Source organism: Zalophus californianus, chromosome 2 (assembly GCF_009762305.2).
Source record: "Zalophus californianus isolate mZalCal1 chromosome 2, mZalCal1.pri.v2, whole genome shotgun sequence".
Taxonomy (NCBI): domain Eukaryota; kingdom Metazoa; phylum Chordata; class Mammalia; order Carnivora; family Otariidae; genus Zalophus; species Zalophus californianus.
Window position 1 is genome coordinate 162593033 of NC_045596.1, and position 20728 is coordinate 162613760.

At 37.5% G+C, this 20728-nt stretch overlaps 1 protein-coding gene across 6 annotated transcripts in view; it reads right to left on the reverse strand.

The window, feature by feature from the left end:
- Positions 1-20728, reverse strand: part of PSD3 (pleckstrin and Sec7 domain containing 3) — a 706647-nt gene that overhangs the window by 337888 nt on the left and 348031 nt on the right. The gene's annotated exons all lie outside the window — the stretch shown is intronic.

The following is a 20728-nucleotide window of genomic DNA, read 5'->3' on the forward strand; positions in this document are numbered from 1 at the left end:
ATTATTCGTAACAGCTACAGTACCTCCAGTGGTACCCATTAACCTAACAGCATCTAACTCTAGTTAAGCACTTACTTTGTGCCAGTCACCGAGATAAGTGTTTCCTAGAGATTGTCTCATCTAATCCTCAATAATCTTATAAAGTAGATAGTTGTATACCCATTTTACAGATGGAAACTGAGGCATAGAGCTAGACATGGACAATGGGACTTCAGTACTCAAGTCCTTTATATCCTCTACTACTATTAATTTTGCTACTGCTAGTCATTTTCTGGTATGGTTGTTTTTGCTGATTCAACAAATATTAACAAATTCCTTGCCATGTGTCAGGCAATGTGTTTAGGTGCTTACTATTTAGGAATAGTTCAGTAAACAAAAGAAAAAGCTTCTACCCCAGGAGAGCTAAAAATAAACAACTATAATAAATGAAAAATATATATATACGTATATTACATTAGAAGGTGATAACTGCTATGGAAGAAAAATAGAAAAGAAAGAGAGATCAAGAATCTCAGTTTGGGGTGAGAGGTAGATATATTTTTATTTATAAAGCGGTCATGGGAGGTCTGAGCCACTTGAAGGGTGGAGTTGTCATCAATTAACATAGGAAAACCAAAGTTGGCACAGGTTTTAAGAGAAAGAAATTCCATTTTAGATACATTAACTTTGAGATCTCCATTAGATATCCAAGGAGATATGGGAATATGAGCATATGTAATGTCTTTCAGAAAAGACATGCGCCTGGGGCCTACTCCAGGGAATTCTCAGACTATTGGCCTGAGGTGGGTCTTCACAGTTTCTTTTTAAGCTCCAAGATAATTCTGATGTGTTATCAGGATTTTGAGGCATCACTGTAACCCATGGAAAATCACTATAGGTCTAAAGAGGGGAAATGATAATGATCAGACTTGGATTTTTTTTTTTTTTTTTTTTTAAGAGTGAGGGAGAGACAATCTTAAGCAGGCTCCATGCTCAGGGCAGAGCTGGACTCGGGGCTCGATCTTATGACCCTAAAATCATGACCTGAGTGGAAATCAAGAGTCGGATAGTTAAGCCACCCAGGCACCCCACCAGACTTGGATTTTTATAAGATCACTTCTCTTTGTACCATGTGGGAAAAACTATAGGGAGACAAAATTGAGGGCAGAGAAATCAGCTAGAAAAGCTACCAAAATACTCTGGCTAGGAGACAAGAACCTGAATTGAAAGATAATTCACGTGAATATTTAAAAAACAAAAAAAAAACAAAAAACAACACCTGCTCCAAGGGGCGCCTGGGTGGCCCAGTTGGTAAACTGACCAACCTCTTGATTTCTGCTCAGATCATGATCTCACGGTCGTGAGACTGGCCGCCTAGGGCTCCACACTCAGCACATAGTCTACTTGAGACTCTCTCCTTTTCCCTCCGCCCCTCCCCCGTGCGTGCTCTCCCTCTCGCAAATAAATAAATTTTAAAAAAACAAACAGGGCGCCTGGGTGGCTCAGTTGGTTGGGCGACTGCCTTTGGCTCAGGTCATGATCCTGGAGTCCCGGGATCAGTCCCGCATCGGGCTCCCTGCTCAGCGGGGAGTCTGCTTCTCCCTCTGACCCTCCTCCCTCTCGTGCTCTGATCTCTCATTCTCTCTCAAAATAAATAAATAAAATCTTAAAACAAACAAACAAACAAACAAACCCTGCTCTGCTCTGAAAGATATTTACAAAAAATAAACTGAAGGAACATAATGAGTGATTTGGAATGTGTGTGGAGTTGTGTTCCAAGGGAGGGCAGAAAGCTAACTCTGACTTAGAAGCTGGGCAGAGTATGTTGCCACCAACCAAGATAACGAATACAAGAGGAAGAAGATGGGACGTGTAACAGTGTGTGAGGGGCACGCAAGCACGCACACATACAGAAACAGGAGACAGAGGGGTGGGTAATAATATATATGTAATCATACAAGGGGGTCCACAGGATATTCAGGCAGAGCTGTCTAGTAGCCACAGCAACTATCCACTACCTGTGGGAACTCAGTACAAGCTTAGCAGTCCCCTCCACTCATGTGGCTCGATCACCTGGTAAGGGGCTGTAATGTCCAATATGCCCAAGGAATCCAGAAATGTGTGACAAAGAAGTATGTCTAGCAGTGTATTCATCTGAACACAAATCCATTACAGCAGAAGAATGAGGTCTCCTTTCATTTATTAATGAGATTCTACATGCAAGTGCTTAGTTTGCCAGTAACAATTATTAATGTAGAAGATGCTAAAAGCAAGTATCTGCCAAAAAGCTCCAGTTAGACTGTCAAGGTTCAAAAATTGGTTCTATCAGTCACCAGAGTGGGTAAATTCATTATCTTCTGTGAGCCTCAGTTTCTTCTTCTATGAAATGGAGAGAACAATACCAACTTCCCAAGGTGTTGTGCAGATTAAATGAGAAGATCCACATAAACGTTTACCTAGTAGCATTTGGCACATAGTGAACAATAAATGTTAGTTTCCATCACCAGACCCACTACTCCAGGGAATTCTCAGACTGTTTGCTTGAGGTGGGTCTTCACATTTTCTTTTTAAGCTCCAAGATGATTCTGATGTGTTATCAGGATTTTGAGGCACCACTGTAACCCATGGAAAATCTACTACTACTACTACTCCTTACATCTTTAAGATTATTACTTGGTTATTTGGATGATCACATAAGATTATTACATCAGGCAGTATTTTATTAAATGTAAGCCGCTATTTGTATTGTACACAAATGTTAACTGGCTCTCAGTAGAAATTAATACTTGACTTCTCTAAAGAAACTGCCTCAAATGAACCTACTTTTGACATTTATATAGAATACATCTCTCTAGATGGAACTGCATTTTACTTATAAATGATTTCAGGGACTTTATAATTATAGAGAACCACTGATAAAATCTAACTATAGAAACTCCTAATGGCTAGTTCTGTTTGGCATGGATAACATAATTCAGTCTTTACAAATGAAGAATTGTAGTAAGTGTCACCTAGAGGTTCTGGCTCAGGATATTTTTAAAACCTCATTCATTTTACTTAGTCCTACATTCAGTATTCCAGAAAAGGGCACCAATGTGCAAGGCAATGGTACAGAAGCTGACCAAACTTACAAATTTGCCTTGGAAGCACTTATTTCCAATAAATAATTGGTATTTTTACTCTTCTACAGCTTCATATTCCTCTGGGGGCATAATCCAGATGATGCAGGATTATTTTTTTTTCTTTTTTCTTTTTTGAGTTTTTTATTTTGTTTTGATTTTTCATATTAAATTGGAGCTTTTGGCTGGCTCTCAAATAAGAATGTAATTTTGCTGCACTATTATCAAGGCAATTTAAATACAACTACATTATAAAAATATGAGGTGAATCATTTGGAAAGCAACTATTACTGGATGTCTAGTTTGATAATAAATGAGGAAAATGATGCAGAAACATTTACATGTTCATTATTTGCACAGAAGCTTCAGTGAACGAAACAGTGAATCCCAATTCCAGTGGGCAAAAAAGGAAGAGTGAATCATTCACAGATGGACTAACTTGTTTTCCTGGAATGCTATTAAAATGTCACTGCGTATTCTGAGTGTACATCTTTCATAAGATACAGCTTTTGGCCATGTTACCTCACTGCCTTTATATGGCATTAAAAATCTCTAATGGCACCATATCACTCCCTACCCTGACAAAAGGAAATAAAAGGGACAACTGCATTCCATATCCCTGTAAATTCATAAGTAGACAGTCTGAAGCTGACCATATCTGTTAATGACTGTGTTTATGCGCTGCACACTCTGGGGAAACAGGGTGGTCTGAATTTAGACAATACACCCACATGTCTACATGGAAAAACACTAGCTTATCCCCCATGCCAAGATATTATATCCCTTCATGTTTCTCCAAATTCAAATTATCTAATTTAAAAAATTTTCATTTGAAGGAAGGCATTAACATTCTAAATAAATGAATGTAAACATACACAAATAAAGCATAAACTCATCAAAACACACCCTCCTTTGACTGAGGAAGAAGGAGGTACTATTTGGCCCTATGACACATGAGAAAAGTAAGACATGTAAAAGGGACTAACTGAACTGCTAGAGCCCACTACCCTCACTCCTGGGATTTAGTCAAGGATGCTATTATTGCCAAATGCAATACAATTATAAGGAAGAAAGTTTAATATCCTTAGAGTATTTACAGTAACACAGAATGAAATCAAGTCTATCCTTCCAAAGACAATTTATAAAAAGGAATGTCAAATTTTTAGAAGCCAAAATTGCCCCAACTAGCACATCTTTGCTTTTTCTCTCTGAAATCCCTACCAACTAAAAAAAGACAGACAACAAATAATTGTCACATACAATTCTGTATAACAAAGAAACTAATGATAATGGCTGCTTTTCTGTAGTGCTTGTAACATTATTTCTCAGTGCTTCCCTCTACTGAGGCCCATTCAATGGTACAATCTATCATTAAACAAAAGAAGTCAATGCAAAAGCAATAAATTCCCAAATAACCATCTGATAACTCAAGACATGTTTTATTATAAGTTCAATCATAATTATCTAAATTTTTTCTAGTTTTTTAAGTTTATCTGATACTGGAAAATGATCAGTTTTCTATCACTATGGTTATATTATTGAGGAAAAGTTATAACTAAAAGATACTGTTTTAAAAGTGGGGCTATATTGTGGGGCACCTGAGTGGCTCAGATGGTTAAGCATCTGCCTTTGGCTTAGGTCATAATCCCAGGGTCCTGGGATTGAGCCCTGCATCAGGATCCCTGCTTGGTTGGGAACCTGCTTCTCCCTCTCCCTCTACCGTTCCCCCTGCTTGTGCTCTCTCGCTCTGTCAAATAAATAAGTAAAATCTTTAAATAAATAAATAAATAAATAAAAGTGCTATATTCTGCCCCTTCATACCACAGAGGGTAAGAAAATGCTCAATTTTAATTTAAAAAATATGAAGCACTGAATTACTTTCAATTGAATCTTAAACCATCTTCTAATTATTCATATTAGTAGATGTTTCACACATTTTAGAATACAATAAATAATTTTTAAGCAAAAATTTATTGTCTGTCTACACTTTTACTGCATTGAATTAGTATTACTATACATTCACTGGGCAACAGAAAGTGATCAAGGATTTTGCCAGTGAGGGTATGTATGAACTCTGACCAACACAACTGGCAAAAGATACTACACTAAGTGGATAATCCTTACACGGATAATGACTACAATTTTACTATTGTAAACAGTTTGTTAAATAGTGTCATATCAAGAGTTGGTGTACCCATCAATAAAAGGATAAAAGCCATCTCAATAGATGCAGAAAAAACATCAAAGGAGAACATCTATTCATGATATAAAAAACCCTCATCAAAGTAGGTTTAGAGGGAACATACTTTAACATAATAAAAGCCATCCATGAAAAAACCACAGTGAATATCAAACTCAATGGAAAAACACTGAGACTTCTCCCCTAAAGTCAAGAACAAGACAAAGATGTCCACTCTCACCAGTTTTTTTCAAAATAGTACTAGAAGTCCTAGCCTCAGCAATTAGACAACCAAAAGAAATAAAAGGCATACAAACTGGCAAGGAAGAAGCCAAATTTTCACTATTTGCAGATGACATGATACTCTATACAGAAAAACCATTAAGACTCCACCAAAAAACTGCTGGAACTGATAAACAAATTCAGAAGAGTCCCAGGGTACAAAATCAACATGGAGAAATCTGTTGCATTTCTATACACCAATAATGAAGAAGCAGAAAGAGAAATTAGGAAAACAATCTCAACTAACTGGAATTTTTTTTTTTAAAGATTTTATTTATTTATTTGAGAGAGAGAGAGAGAGAGGCGTGCACACACATGAGCAGGGAGAAGGGGCAGAGTGAGAGGGAGAGGACAAGAGACCATGCTGATCACGGAGCCTAATGCAGGACTCAATCTCATGACCCCGAGAACATGACCTGAACCGAAACCAAGAGTCAGACACTTACCCGACTGAGCCATCCAGGCACCCCACAACTAACTGGAATTTAAATAAAAACTTAAAAAGGAAAATCCCATTTACAATTGTACCAAAAATAATAAGATACCTAGGAATAAACATAACCAAAGAGATAAAAGACCGGTACTCTGAAAACTTTAAACACTGATGAAAGAAATTGAAGATGACACAAAAAAATGAAAAGACATTCCATGCTCATGGATCCAAAAAACAAATATTGTTAAAATGTCTCTATTATCCAAAGCAGTCTAGACATTTAATGTAATCTCTTTCAAAATACCAACAGCATTTTTCACAGAACTGAAACACACAATCCTAAAATTTGTATGGAACCACAAAAGACCCTGAATAATCAAAGCAATCTTGAAAAAGAAAAGCAAAGCTGGAGGTATTACAATTCCAGACTTCAAGGCATATTACAAAGCTGTAGTGATCACAACAGTATGGTACTGGCACAACAACAGACGCAGAGTTCAATGGAACATAACAGAAAACCCAGAAATAAACCTACAACTATATGGTCAATTAAACTTTGACAAAGAAGGAAAGAATGGATCCAGTAGGAAAAGACAATCTCTTCAACAAAAGGTGTTGGGAAAACTGGACAGCTACATGCAAAAGAATGAAACTGGACCACTTTCTTATACCATACACAATAATATACTCAAAATGGATTAAAGACCTAAACGTGAGACCTGGAACCATAAAAATCTTAGAAGAGAGCACAGGCAGTAATTTCTCTGACATCAGCGGTAGCAACATTTTTCTAGATATGTCTCCTGAGACAAGGGAAATAAAAGCAAAAATAAGTTATTGGGATTACATCAAAATAAAAAAATCTCTGTACAGCAAAGGAAACAATCAACAAAACTAAAAGGCAACCTATGGAATGAGAGATTTTTGCAAATGACATACCAGATGAAGGGTCGGTATCCAAAATATATAAAGAACTTATACAACTCAACATCCAAAAAACAATCCAATTAAAAAATGGGCAGAAGACATGAACAGATGTTTCTCCAAAGTAGACATACAGATGGCCAACAGACACATGAAAAGATACTCAACATCACTCACCATCAGGGAAATGCAAATCAAAACTACAGTGAGATACCACCTCATACCTGTCAGAACGACTGAAATCAAAAACACAAGAAACAACAAGTGTTGGCGAGGATATGAGAACAAGGAACCCTCTTGCACTGTTGGTGGGAATGCAAACTGGTGTAGCCACTCTGGAAAAGAATATGGAGATTCCTCAAAAGGTTAAAAATAGAACTATCTTACAATCTAGTAATCAATCGTGCTACTAGATATTTACCCCAAAGATACAGTAACACTAATTCAGATGGATACATGCACCCTTATGTTTATAGAAGCATTATTCATAATAGCCAAATTATAGAAGCAGCCCAAGTGTCCATCGACTGATGAATGGATAAAGATGTAGTATGTATATACAATGGAATATTACTCAGCCATATAAAAGAATGAAATCTTGCCATTTGCAATGACATGGATGGAGCTAGAAAGTATAATGCTAAGCAAAATAAGTCAGTCAGAGAAAGACAAATACCATATGATTTCACTCATATGTGGAATTTAAGAAACAAACAAAAAAATGAGCAAAGGAAAGAAAAAAGAGAGGGAGACAAACCAAGAAACAGACTCTTAACTATAGAGAACAAACTGATGGTTATCAGAGGGGAGGTTGGTGGGGGGATGGGTTAAATAGGTGATGGGGATTAAGGAGCGCACTTGTTGTGATGAGCATAGGGTGATGTATAGAAGTGTTGAATCACTATACTGTACACCTGAAACTAATATAACACTGTATGGTAACTATACTGGAATTTAAAAGAAAATAAAAAAGGCTTGGTGTATCTAAACCAATCCTGTGAATCCCTGCTTCCCTCTGAGCACACAGGTTAAGTGGCACCTAAAGCAAGTCAGGGATAGATAGCCCTCTTCTATCTTGCAAGCAGTGTCTAGAGTTAGAAGATGTATCCTAATTCAAGTCGATTTTTTTTTTAATCAACCCCTGCTAGAGGTCTCAACTTAGAACTTAATTTCTTTTTAATGTAATTTACTTGAGAGTGATAACCATTAGGCATAAGTAAGTTAAAATTAGCTTACTAAACGTAAGTATCCCATTCCTAAACAAAACATTACAACCCTCAAAAGTATACTTGTAAATACAAATTTAGCTTGATCAAACACCCCACACACACACTTTTGCCCGTCCAGGTACTAAATAATATTATCTATCTAGAGAACATTAGATCAATTCTATACTCACCTCTCTCTTCCTCTTCTCTTCTAACTCTTCCATCTTCGGAAGAACAAGAGGCTTTATGAATACTTTCTATGGTTAGATATATCCAATTTGTATCATCACTATTAGTGTTTTCTGCCCTCTCTTCAAATTTTTATAAATACCTGTTTTTACTGCCCCACACCACAGGTCTTGCTGCACTTTCTTGGCGCCCTCAGAACTGCACAGCTGGCCTGCTGTGCCCGTCAGCTTCTGGCAGTTTCACCTTGCAAATACCTTCTGCAGTCTTCCAGGAGAGGGCACCAACATGCAAAGCAGAGGTAAAGAAACTGCCCAAACACCAAGTGAATGAAACAAGCTGCATTTACTTTAGAGGCATTTATTTTAAATATATAATTTTACTCTTCACCCTTCTAGAGTTTCACACTCCTCGGGGGGCATGACTCAGATGATGCAGGTTTTCGCTTTTTCGCTTTCACAAACTCCATGCAATTCCTACTACAGTGGCCGGTCAGCATATCCTCTCCATACTGACTTTTTCCTGAGTGTCACTTCTTGCAACTACACTGAAAGCTGCTGTATTTGATAGAGGTTTCTCAGATTCGCTTAACAAATTTTGTGTTTAATTTTAAAAAGAGAAAAAATGTGCTTCCTAACAACAGTGTAGTAAGATCAGCACAAAGAAAGCAGGAAGATCATTCCCTAAGGAAATAAAGTCTTATCTCAGTCACTTCCTCCTTTCATCTCTTTCCATTATTCCAGCTCATCTGGAGACAAAACAAAGGGATCATCCTCATCTGGGGCTATGGGAATAAAAAGGGATTTTTTCCACTCTTTATTGCCTATGATGAATGAGTTACCAAGAATATCCATAAACATTGTTTGTCTTAATATATTTTGTAAGCACATCTAGAATGTTTACTGTGCTCTGTACACTATTCTGAGCACTTTATATTAACTCACCTAAACCCTTTAAACAGCCCTATGATCGGTACTATCATGCACTTAGCAGAGGAGCAAACTAAGACATGGAGACGTAAAGTAATTTCACATGGTCACAATGCTAATCGATGGCAAAGCTGGGATAGGAGCTCGAGCCAGGCAGTCTGATCTGCAAAGTTCAAGCTCTTAAACAATATGCTGTGTGGCCTTTCTTCTGTGGCAATATTATACTTTCAGTATAACACTGGCATATTAGAACAAAAATGTCTACTTCTTAAGGGACATCCATATAACTAAACATGCTTAGTATAGTTACTAAAGTGTACACATCAATGTGCACAATTACCTCTGCAATAACTTATTAAAGCATCTAATATGTGCTGGACATACTTTAGGTGCTAGGAGTACAGAATGACCGTAACAAAGTCCTGCCTTTGTACAGTTTTAACTTCAAATAAGAGACAGATAATAAACAAATCAAGGTCTCCCTCTCTGTGTCCCTCCCTTTTACCTTTCCACAAATATCTGCTAAATATCTGTTATGAGTCAGACACTGTTCTAAGGTAAATATTAAGTGTTCAATAAAGCATCGAAGAGCAAAAGCCCTTGCTTTCATGGAGCTAACATTCAGACAGTGATGGTGATAAATGCCTTGAAGATAAATACAGCCAGGTAGGGAAACGGGGGAGGCTAGACCTGCTGTTTTATTCATGGCACCAGGAAAGTGCCGTTTGAGTGGAAAACTGAAGGAAAGTAGGGATGTGTCCTTGCAAAGTATCTTTAGCAAGAGCACTCCAAACGAATACTAAGGCCTGGGCAGGACTGGCAAGTCCAAACAACAGCACAGAGAGGACACCACAGCTAGAGAGGAGAGAGCAAGGGAAGAGGTGGGGTCTGAACTCCGAAGCAGTCACTCACTCAAAAGCCCCCAAATCAACTCCAATTCTCAAACAGCTATGGTCAGAAGAGGTACAACAATTAAAAAAACAAAAACAACAACAACAACAGCAAACCAGACTGTTAGTATCTTAGACACATGTTAGCTTCCAAAGTTAGTAGGCTGTTTTTCAGTTCCTCCCCTACTTCTGATAATGATCCCGTGACCCTCAGCATCATCCAAGGCCCAGGTCCAGCAATCCCCTAAGTCATCCTGTGGCACAAGGATCCACTGCACACTGTGCATACTGTCTCTACTACTTTACCCATCAGGTTGGTCTGTGACATTTCTAGGCTGAATCCAGATCTTCATCACATTTCTATCTCAATGCCTAGTCCAAGGACTGGCATATAAACAGTTGCTCACTAGAAGTGCTCTAATCAAATTGTGATAAATTTAAAAAGAAAAGTCAATGACTGTGTTCTAGTCTAAACACACCAAGCAACCTGACTAGAAGATACCTGAAAATAATAATTAGGATGCTTCCTCTCTTGAACCTATATAAAAAGCTTAAAGTTTTTGGTTACTTATATCCACCAATTAGAATTACTTCAATAATTTTAAATACTTCCCTCATTATGGAATCTGGAAGCTCTGACCAGTACAAAACACCAATGAGCTCTCTCTAGACACTTTTACCCAGGTTTATTATTTTTTTTAAACATTACCTGCTCCTTAATACTACACAATGGGGAGAAAATATGAAAAAGTGGCAACAAAGTAGACAGAATCCAAGGGGAACATTCAATTCTTAGTAACTTAGAAAAGTAAAACCATCATTGCTAATAAAAAGATCATTTATATTATCTTAAAAAGAAAAGTAGCATTGCCAGTTGCCAAGCTTTGTATGTTCCTAGGAATGATGCTTAAACCAGGTTCTTCCTATCTTCATTAATTATATGTTAAAAATAGATAAGATGATGCTGAAGATGACTTCCTGGATCACTGAGTCACGTAAGAGAGGAGGAGGTGCTCAGACACAGGGTGCCTTCCTTTCCAAGGAATATGTTTTAGAAAATTACAGGTTTCTTGAAACGATCTTTGATTTAAAAAAATATATATTTTTAAACAAATGAGGTAATAAGCAAGAAAACCAGGAGAACTGTGCCTACCAGACAGTTGGCACACAGTTTATTCTTACCAAAGTGTTTGCTTAATGAATAAATCATCTGAACCATGTATAAGTTTAATTTAGAAATAAACTACTTTTCTCATGCAAAAAAAGTTACCAAATTTTAGGGAGCTGTAGATCATCTTTATTTGCCCTTTGATTTCACACTATCAACTCCTGCAATGTGAGGGGAGTGAGCCTGGTGCTCCTTAATGTAAATGACATCAGCTATCTACCATCCAACTCTTTTCTCAAGTATTTTGGTATTTTAAAATTGGGAAATCGTGGGATTTCAGAGGTATAACATAAACTGGAACAGATTCAGTTCCTGGACACAAGACAAGACAATCTGCTCTGCAAATAAGATGAGAATTAAAGGGACACAGTAGACAACAAATTTAGTGAATACCTCCCTCTCCAAAAAAGAAAAAAAGAGAGTCTTTAAAATCAGATGAGAAGAAAGGAAATCACATTTTCTGACACTCTGACATGTAACAAGCCCTTTACATATATCATCCCATTTTAATGACAGTCAGAACCTCCTAGTACAGCTTCTTTGAATGAATTTTAGAAAGGTATCCCCTATGTACAAATGAAATACAATAAGGCATCCATTTTGGTATATGTTTTAGATAAGGGAAACCCTACCAGGGCTCACAGCTGAGCAAACAGAATTCAGGTCATAAAACTACTCTTCACATCTGAGACCCTTGCAGTGGTCCAAAGAAATTATGGCATAATTACGACAACCACCTACCGTTAGCCCACGCGGCCTAAGGAAAGCACCTGCAGAACTTTCAAATAATAGATCACCTAAGTACTCGTTGTTTACATGACAATAATTGATATCCAGAAGTATGAGTTGCCCTTAGAGTCATGTCTTCCAACTCCAAATCCAAAACTTTTTGTCCAGTACACAATTGTCCAGAGCAAAGATGACAATTTAAATAACTGGTGACAAAGCTGGCCTTCCCAAAGGGTAGTTTCAATTTCAACAAATGCTTCTGAAAATATTTTTCAAGTAAACTGAAAATGACAAAGTCTCTTGGTCAAGGGAAACGGCACTGGGGGAGGAGCACTTCTGAAAGCCCAGAAAACTAATAAAAGGAGGGGATGATGTCAGAGGCAGTGCAGACCAGCTTGAAACCCTGAAAGTAATCCTCCAGAACCTGATCATGAACCTTCCTATCAAGGGAGGGGGGTGATACCAGGAAGAGCCAGGGATGCTCCTGAATAAAAATCAGAAGTCCTCTCCCCCTTTCCTTTTTTTCCCATTGAACATCTCCAGAGAGATGAGGCAAAAGTGGTACTGATTTTGACAAAACTATATAAATACCATTGATTTAGACAATTTTTTTCTAAATTTCGTAGTCTCTGAAATTCGGATGGTTTCTTATATAGTACAACCCCTGTCAGCCAGACAGATGTTCGTTATCTGTGTACAAAGGAAAATTATACATTGTTGATTTAGTCTGGACTTAACTGATGTGTACAAGGTCTCCAAAAAGATTATGCTATTAATTGGTATTGAAATAAAAGTATTGTGTATGGAGAAGACAATGAAAATAAGCAACTAAGATTCTTATTTTCATGTAAAAATCTGTACGTTTAAATAGGAATGCCATATGATCTGGTAATTCCACTACTAGGTTATTTATTAGAAAAAAACAAAAACAGATTTGAAAAGATACATGCACCCATATGTTTACTGCAGCATTATTTACAATAGCCAAGATACGGAAGCAGCCCAAGAGTCCATCAACTAATGGATAAAGAAGCTGTGGTATACATATACAATGGAATGTTACTCAGCCATTAAAAGAATGAGACCTTGCCATCTACAACAACATAGACGGACCTAGAGAATATTATGCTAAGTGAAATAAGTCAGACAGAGAAAGAAAAAAAAATTCTAAGTATTAAAAAGCATTGTGTCATAGTTAATTAGAGGCCTATTATTTTCTGGTGGTACTTAAAATAATGATTTACCTCAGAATCAACAGCATCTTAGATTTTAAAAATTCTATGTCTTTTTCTTTTTATTACTTTAGACTTACCTTAAATTTCAATAACATTTAATTTTTTAAAAGGAAGACTATATATATTCTTTTTCTTGATTTGCTCATTTATGGGTCCTGAGATAAAATAATGATGGCAATAAAGTCTTTGGTTCCTGTTCCCTCTATTGTAGAAAAGACAAGTTATTTTGAAGTTTTGGTGTTTGCATTTAATTCTAGAAGTTTATGGCCCAATTCTCAAAAATCACCATTCAAAAGAACACAGACATATTATACTCTCCAATCAGTGCTTTTAAAAATACTATTTTTCAGCATAGATAAATGAGAACAGTATTTTTAAAGCATTGCTATTATCTCCAAGACGATGTGCACCAAGAACACATTTGAGATAATTAGTATTACAATTTTGCTCCACCAATTTCAAAAACACCAATATACCAAGTTCCAAAATGCTAAACTTTTAAGATTATGGGTAACTGGGGCGCCTGGGTGGCTCAGTCGGTTAAGCGACTGCCTTCAGCTCAGGTCATGATCCTGGTGTCCCAGGATCGAGTTCCGCATCGGGCTCCCTGCTAAGCAGGGAGCCTGCTTCTCCCTCTGACCCTCCCTGCTCTCATGTGCTCTCTCTCTCTCTCTCTCTCATTCTCTCTCCAATAAATAAATAAAATCTAAAAAAAAAAAAAAAAGATTACAGGTAACTATTCCTCCTAAGAAAAGTGATAAAGTGGAGTTTATGTGAACTAGTTAAAGCCTAACAAAAGCAAATGAAAACTCTTGTGCTTTCTCTAAAACAATTATTACTTTTCTCATTTTTTGGCCAGTTTCTGTAGAAATGAGTATTTCCCCAGCTAATTCAAACACTGCTCTAGATAATATTAAATATCCATATTGCTATAATACCAAAATTTTGGACTTTTGACATGCACACACGTGCACACACACACACACACACACACACACACACAAAATAAAGCTGCAACTCCACACAATTCGTGAACTTCTATACCCATGGCTTCAAATTTATATCTATATATATAGAAAGATTTTAAAATCTTGAACCATAATCAATTCTATCACTTCAAACTGTATTTTGAGAAAGGGATAGCACGGGGAGAAAATTCTCTATAGAATAAATACCTTCCATACCATACAAAAGAGGATTGTGGAAAGTGAAGAGAGTATTTACTTCTAACTCCTCCTCCTCCCCTACCGATTCACAATGCAGTTGTGTCCTCTTAGTACTAAAGACTTAGAAGTTCTGCAGAAAAGAGTTTTACTTCAACCTTGATAAAATCTTTTTTTGTTGTTTGGTTTTGGTTTTGTTTACTACCCATTTACTTCCTATCTATTCTACATGGAACACACACTCTGTGAACAGAAGCATTCAAACTTTCACTAAGTTATTAGAGCTATAGAGTTTGATGCTTTTTGTGCCACAGAAACTTTTTTTGGGGGGTGGGGGGCCATAAGAGGGTCTTGGGTGGCCTGAATCCAATAGATGGCCCAGGCTGAGTCTTTAGACTTTAGAGAAAAGCAAATAGAGGGAGATCTGATCACATATGTCTTCCTGAAAAAGAAGCACCATGCAGAGCCCTAGACAGTACCTGCTGTCTCTCCAGCCCAGCTCCTCAAAGAGTGTCACTCACTTGAGAGTAGGAGGGCAAACTTGGGTCCCTTCTTCAATACTACAGTCCACCCCCTGAAGTGTGTTCCTGATACCCCTTCACCCTACCCTAAGCTGGACATACACACTCTTATGAGCAACACTTCACACCATCGTGCAAGAATAAAGTAGAAATATCCTCAAACTCAACTTTTAAGATAGCTAGAATGAATGACCTAGTTGTGATGTCTTAGGTACAATCTGTCTATCCGTAAGCCAGTATCCCCCTAATGACCGTCTGTCTACTTCCTGACCTAAATGAAACCATATTTGTCAATGTGAATTGACAATGTGAATAATTTAGCAATTCCCAACTATCTGCTACACAAAGCAATTCCCAACTGTCTGCTACACAAAGCTGTGTATCAGAGATTAACCCAGCAAACAGCTTTCATATACATTGTGACTTTCAGAGAACATTCTGACATTTCAGAATAAGATGCACAATAGAAAATAAAATATACTGTCCTCACTAGTACATTAACTTCATGTAATATCTCGTCCTTCTTCTAAAATAAAAAATACATGTCAGATGACCATTAAGTATTTTAAAGTTTAGAGAACAAGAATATCTGTTTGCCCACCCTTCTCCTAGATTCTGGCACCACAACTCCTATCCCAGCATATATACTCACTCAAAAATGATGAATCAATCTAGTCAATCAGCTCTATGAAGTTTTTATTTAGGCTTTATTCTTTAATTTTATTTCTGAGGTATATTGTAAGTAATTTTATTCTGAGGTGTAAAAACTCGTTTTATAAAGCAGTATGGAGGGAAGGTGGGAGGGAGGGAAGGAAGACAAAGAAAAATCTAAGTCAATAGCTAGAAAAACACCCAAGAAGCAAAATTAAAACACAAATACACACAAACAAACAAACAAAAAAAACAACCTACCAATCTGGAACTTCTACTCGAAGGATACACTCCTTCCTTTGGGGTCTGTAGGAAACAGAAATTACTGTGGCACCATTCTTAAAATTCATTTTTAAATTTCTTCTTCAACTACAGTCAAATCACCTAGGTAGTCTTACTTTCACATTCCGAATTCTTATCCTTGGAATGAGGGCTGATAAAATAAGTCAATCTCGCCAATCCTACCAGATTTTTACCCCAACCACTTAAAAAGAAAATACAAGGCAAGTGGCAATAATTGGAAAGGTGTGAATTCTCCCCTCCCCTTTCTTCACCAAAGGTGTTAAAAATCCTGTCCTATTGGAGATCAGGCTAGCTTTTTGGTCCTGGCACAGGAGAGCCTAAATTCCGCAATTTGCTGCAATGCCATCAGCTCCAAGTCACCCAAGAGATGACGTTTCTGCACCTTGTCACACTGTTGTCACATGCTAGTCACTTCACAGCAACCAAAATACTTGCAGAAGTAACTCCCATCGATACCATTTTAAACTTGCCAAAGTTTGGGGAAAGCTCATTATTACAAATGAGAATACCATTACCTGCTCTCTTCCCTTACAGTTACAGATTTTATTCAGAATGCACATGTGCATGTGCACGTGTGCACACACACACATACTCACAAATTTTCCTAATATTCTGGGAATAAGGTCTGGAAAGCACTATAAACTTAATGTGGGGGGGGGGGGGATGAGGCCCAAAGAGATTACGGACTTTCCCAAAAACAAAACTACTTAGAAACAAAACTGAAATTGAGCTACATCTATCTTCAGTCTTAGAGTATTTCCCACAGTAAACAATCCAATGCACTAATACAGATCTTAAATAAAACTGAAAGGCAAAATCACTAAGAAAAAAAAATTATGAGTTTGGAGACTCAAACAGACTTAGGCTCAGGGCTCAGCCTCGCCAAGTTATATCACCTGTCCTAGCCTCGGCTTCCTTACCTACAAATAATGAAGATCAAAGTACCTCCATTAAAGGGTTACAGTGAAGATTAAATAAAATTAGTCACTCAAAAATAGTGACAACAATTAAATTGTTTAAAAGATTTTGTTTTCTCTTTCCCAGAATTCTTGATTTTACAGAACAGAAATGGAAAAAAAAAAAGTTCCCCACAACTCCCCAAAATAAATCCATGGGCCACATACCAATGTCTAAGGAACACACTTCATTATCCATGATAAATGCTCCAAAGAAATTTGCAGTGTTGGGGGCAGCAGTTAATAAAAAAGTAGAACCAAGACGGCTTTGTTCATTACCTGACTGTAATACAGGTATCTAAAAGAGATCAACTAATCCCCAGCTCAGAGTACCAATAACACACAGTGTGCTCCACTATACACAAGTCCAACCGCACCTCTCTAGCCACATCTTAGAACAAACCAGAGGACAAGAGCCACCTTTTTCTATATGTCCCCCCAAACAGTATTCCATTCCAGGCTCTGAAAAGTGGAGCTATTAAAAACAAAAGCAAAAACAAAAAAAACTTCTTTAACTTTCTAACATTTCTCAAGCTTATTTCACCATAAATCCTTTTGTTCTAAGAACATCTCTATTAACACCTAGAGAAATACAATTTGGAAAACCCTGACTTACTATAGTGCTGTCATATACTAGAGCGGTTTCTTGAACTTACGTTTACATGAGAAGTACCTGGGAAATTGTTACAATGTCAACTTCTCAATGCCACTCAAGACCTAAAAGTCTGAGAAACAATGATTTAGTTATATTTCAAATAAACCTCCCAGGTTATAACAAATTTAAAACCGTGTACCAGTAGTTTTAGAGTTGTCAGCTATCTCTCATTGTAATTACCACCAGTCCATCTCAAAGTTCAATGTCTTTAAGAGTCACCTGGAAGCTTGTTTTTAAAAAAAGCACATTACTGGGGCGCCTGGGTGGCTCAGTTGGTTAAGCGCCTGCCTTTGGCTCAGGTCATGATACCAGGGGCCTGGGATCGAGCCCCACATGGGGATCCCTGCTCAGTGGGAGTCTGCTTCTCCCTCTCCCTCTGCCTCCTCCTCCCCCCTGCTCATGATCTTTCTGTAAAATAAATAAATCTTTTAAAAAAGCAAGCAAGCAAGCACGTTACTGGGCACCACCCCTAAAGACTGAGATTTACAGGGTGCAGGCCACTTTGTGAATCACTCCTATAGCGGGTATAACTAAAACGCCTCCTGGCTATAAGCATCTTCATCCTAATCATTATATTTTATAAAATAACAATTAAGATATGAATGCTGAGGGGGAAGGGAGCCCTCTCATTGGTAAAAAACAGCTCAAAGCATTTTAATATTATTTTGAATGAAGATGCTTTCAATATTTGCTTTAAGTTAAGAAACTATGATTCATTGATTCATACTTTGAACATGACTGCTTTAACTGACTGCTATCTTTCATGGACCGAGAATGACCTGTGAAAATCTGATCTCTTCCATTGCCTCCACACTGATGGCTTTAAAAGTATGGCAAGATCAGAACACCCAGCGGGATCTGTGTGGTTGGTTCAGAGCCACTTCCTGTGCTCAGATGCTGGAGTTCTTCTGCATGTTCCCTTCTTAAAACAAAACACATTGTAATGATTGATTAATTTTGTCCATCAACTCGACTGAGCCCCAGGATGCCCAAATATGTGGTTAAACATTATTTTTGGGTGTGTCTGTGAGGGTATTTCTGGAAGAAATTAACATCTAAGTTAGTGAACTCAGTAGAGCAGCTCACCCTCCTCAATATGGGTGGGTATCATCCAATCCACTGAGGGCACGAATAGAAGAAAAACTGAGTTTGAGCTCTGCCTGACTGTTTGAACTAGGATATCCATCTTCTCCTGCCCTGATCACTCCTGGTTTTCAGAACTTCAAGCTCAGAATCTATACCTCTCTGGCTCCAAAGTCTTTGGATTATACCACCAGCTTTTCTGGGCCTCAAGCTTACAGATGGCAGACTGTGGAACTTCTCAGCCTCCGTAAGCACATAAGCCAATTCCTTAAAATAAATCCCCTCATTATATGTATCTCCTATGGATTCTGTTTTTTTGAAGAACCCTGACTAGCACAGGTATACTACCCTCTCTATGGATTAGTGCAAATATTGGATCCAAACAGAGTAATAGCAACAGCAATTTCCCTTTTAACCTAAGTCTGACTTCCTATAGTTCTCATCAGATGGTATAATGTCATATTACTTTATATTCCCTGTGATGTAAAAGAGTTTCTTTTGTCTTTTCTGTTGGGAAAATAAAATGTATCATTAAGGAAGAAAAAAGTTCTATTACATACACCTGATTCCACTAACATCTACTGTGTTATCCCTGATGTTTGGGAATGCATATCAGTCCTGGCAAAGGCCCTTTGAAAATTTTTGAAGGTTTTGTTTTTGATTTTTTTTTAATCTAATTATGTCTATATATAACCAGGGCCACTTCCATTTCCTACTTACAAGAGTGATATGAGTATTTCTATAGCCAGAAGAAGTACATCTTCTATCTTTCAAGTGTACTGTAAGTTCTAAGCTTTAAGTGCTGTAATACAACTAACATCAGCTATAACTAACAAGGAGCTCACTAACATCAGCTCATACCAAAGTGATATGAATAGTATGATGACTGACATTGTTTTGTACAATGTTAACATCACGGTTAAGAGCACAGGCTTAACAGATATGCCTAACCTACAAAGTTCCCTCAGTGACATCAATTATTAAGCACCCAGACTTCACAGTAGGTATGGAGTATACAGAGATGAATAAAGAGCAAAAAAGAGAGTGAAGATGAACTTTATACAAATAACTAGAAACATGACAGAAATCATGGAGCAGTTAGTGCTTCAGTTGCAAAAGGTTACATCCTGCACAACTCTGAGCCAAAAGAAGGCATTCACCAGGTGGATAGCGATGAAAGAAAGGCTCTCCCAGCACTGGGAATGGCTATATGCAAGTTACGGAGGAGTAAAACTGCATGGCTTGTTCAGAGAACTGCAACAGGCCAGTGTCACCAGATTACAGGGTAGGAGAAGGGGAAGGAGTATGAACACTCAGGCAAGGAAGCCAGACAAAGACTTAAGAAGGTAAGAAAAATGGCCAGATTTGAGAGAGATCAGTGGGTTGCATTATGGAAGGTGACTGGATTACACAGATGGATTAAATGAATTGTAATTTATAAAGTGCTTAAATGGCAGTTGGAAAGTAGTGCCATTCAAACGTTTGTTAGGAAGGGAGACTGAAGACAGGGGCTTCCAATTATTAAACTATTGCAAAGGTCCAGGCGAAAAACACAAAAGACTCAATACAAGGTAATGAACATGGAGTTAAGGAGCAGAATTGTGAGAAAAGTAGTAAAACTAGTAAAATGTTTTAACCAATTATACCTGGAAAATGAAGGAAGGAGCAGAATCGAGGTAGACTTCCGGGCTTTTGGCTTTGTACAACGTAAGGTGTTGGGTGAATAATAGTGAATTTAACCAACTTTTAGCCAAGATAAGAAATACAAGTTAGACTGTTTTAGGAAGGACAGAGATAATACATGTGATTTTTTTTATATCAGCAATAAAATCTGATGTTTCTCATTCTTAAATCTCTTGGGTCGCATAAAGTCCTTGTAAGGTGAACAGTTTATTTTTATTTTACAAGAAAAGACTCAGAGAAGTTAACAAGATTCCCTGAGTTGCATAATTTAAAAGTTACAATCAGCAGAACTATAAGCCAAATCCTCCAGCTCCTTGGTGCAGGGTTATTTCCACTTCACAAATTTGACCAGAGGAAACACATCATCCTCATACTCGAATTTTCCACTTTCCCCTTAACTAATTGTAGAAAGCAGCCTAAATTATCAAAATAACTGGTCTTTTATAATTACA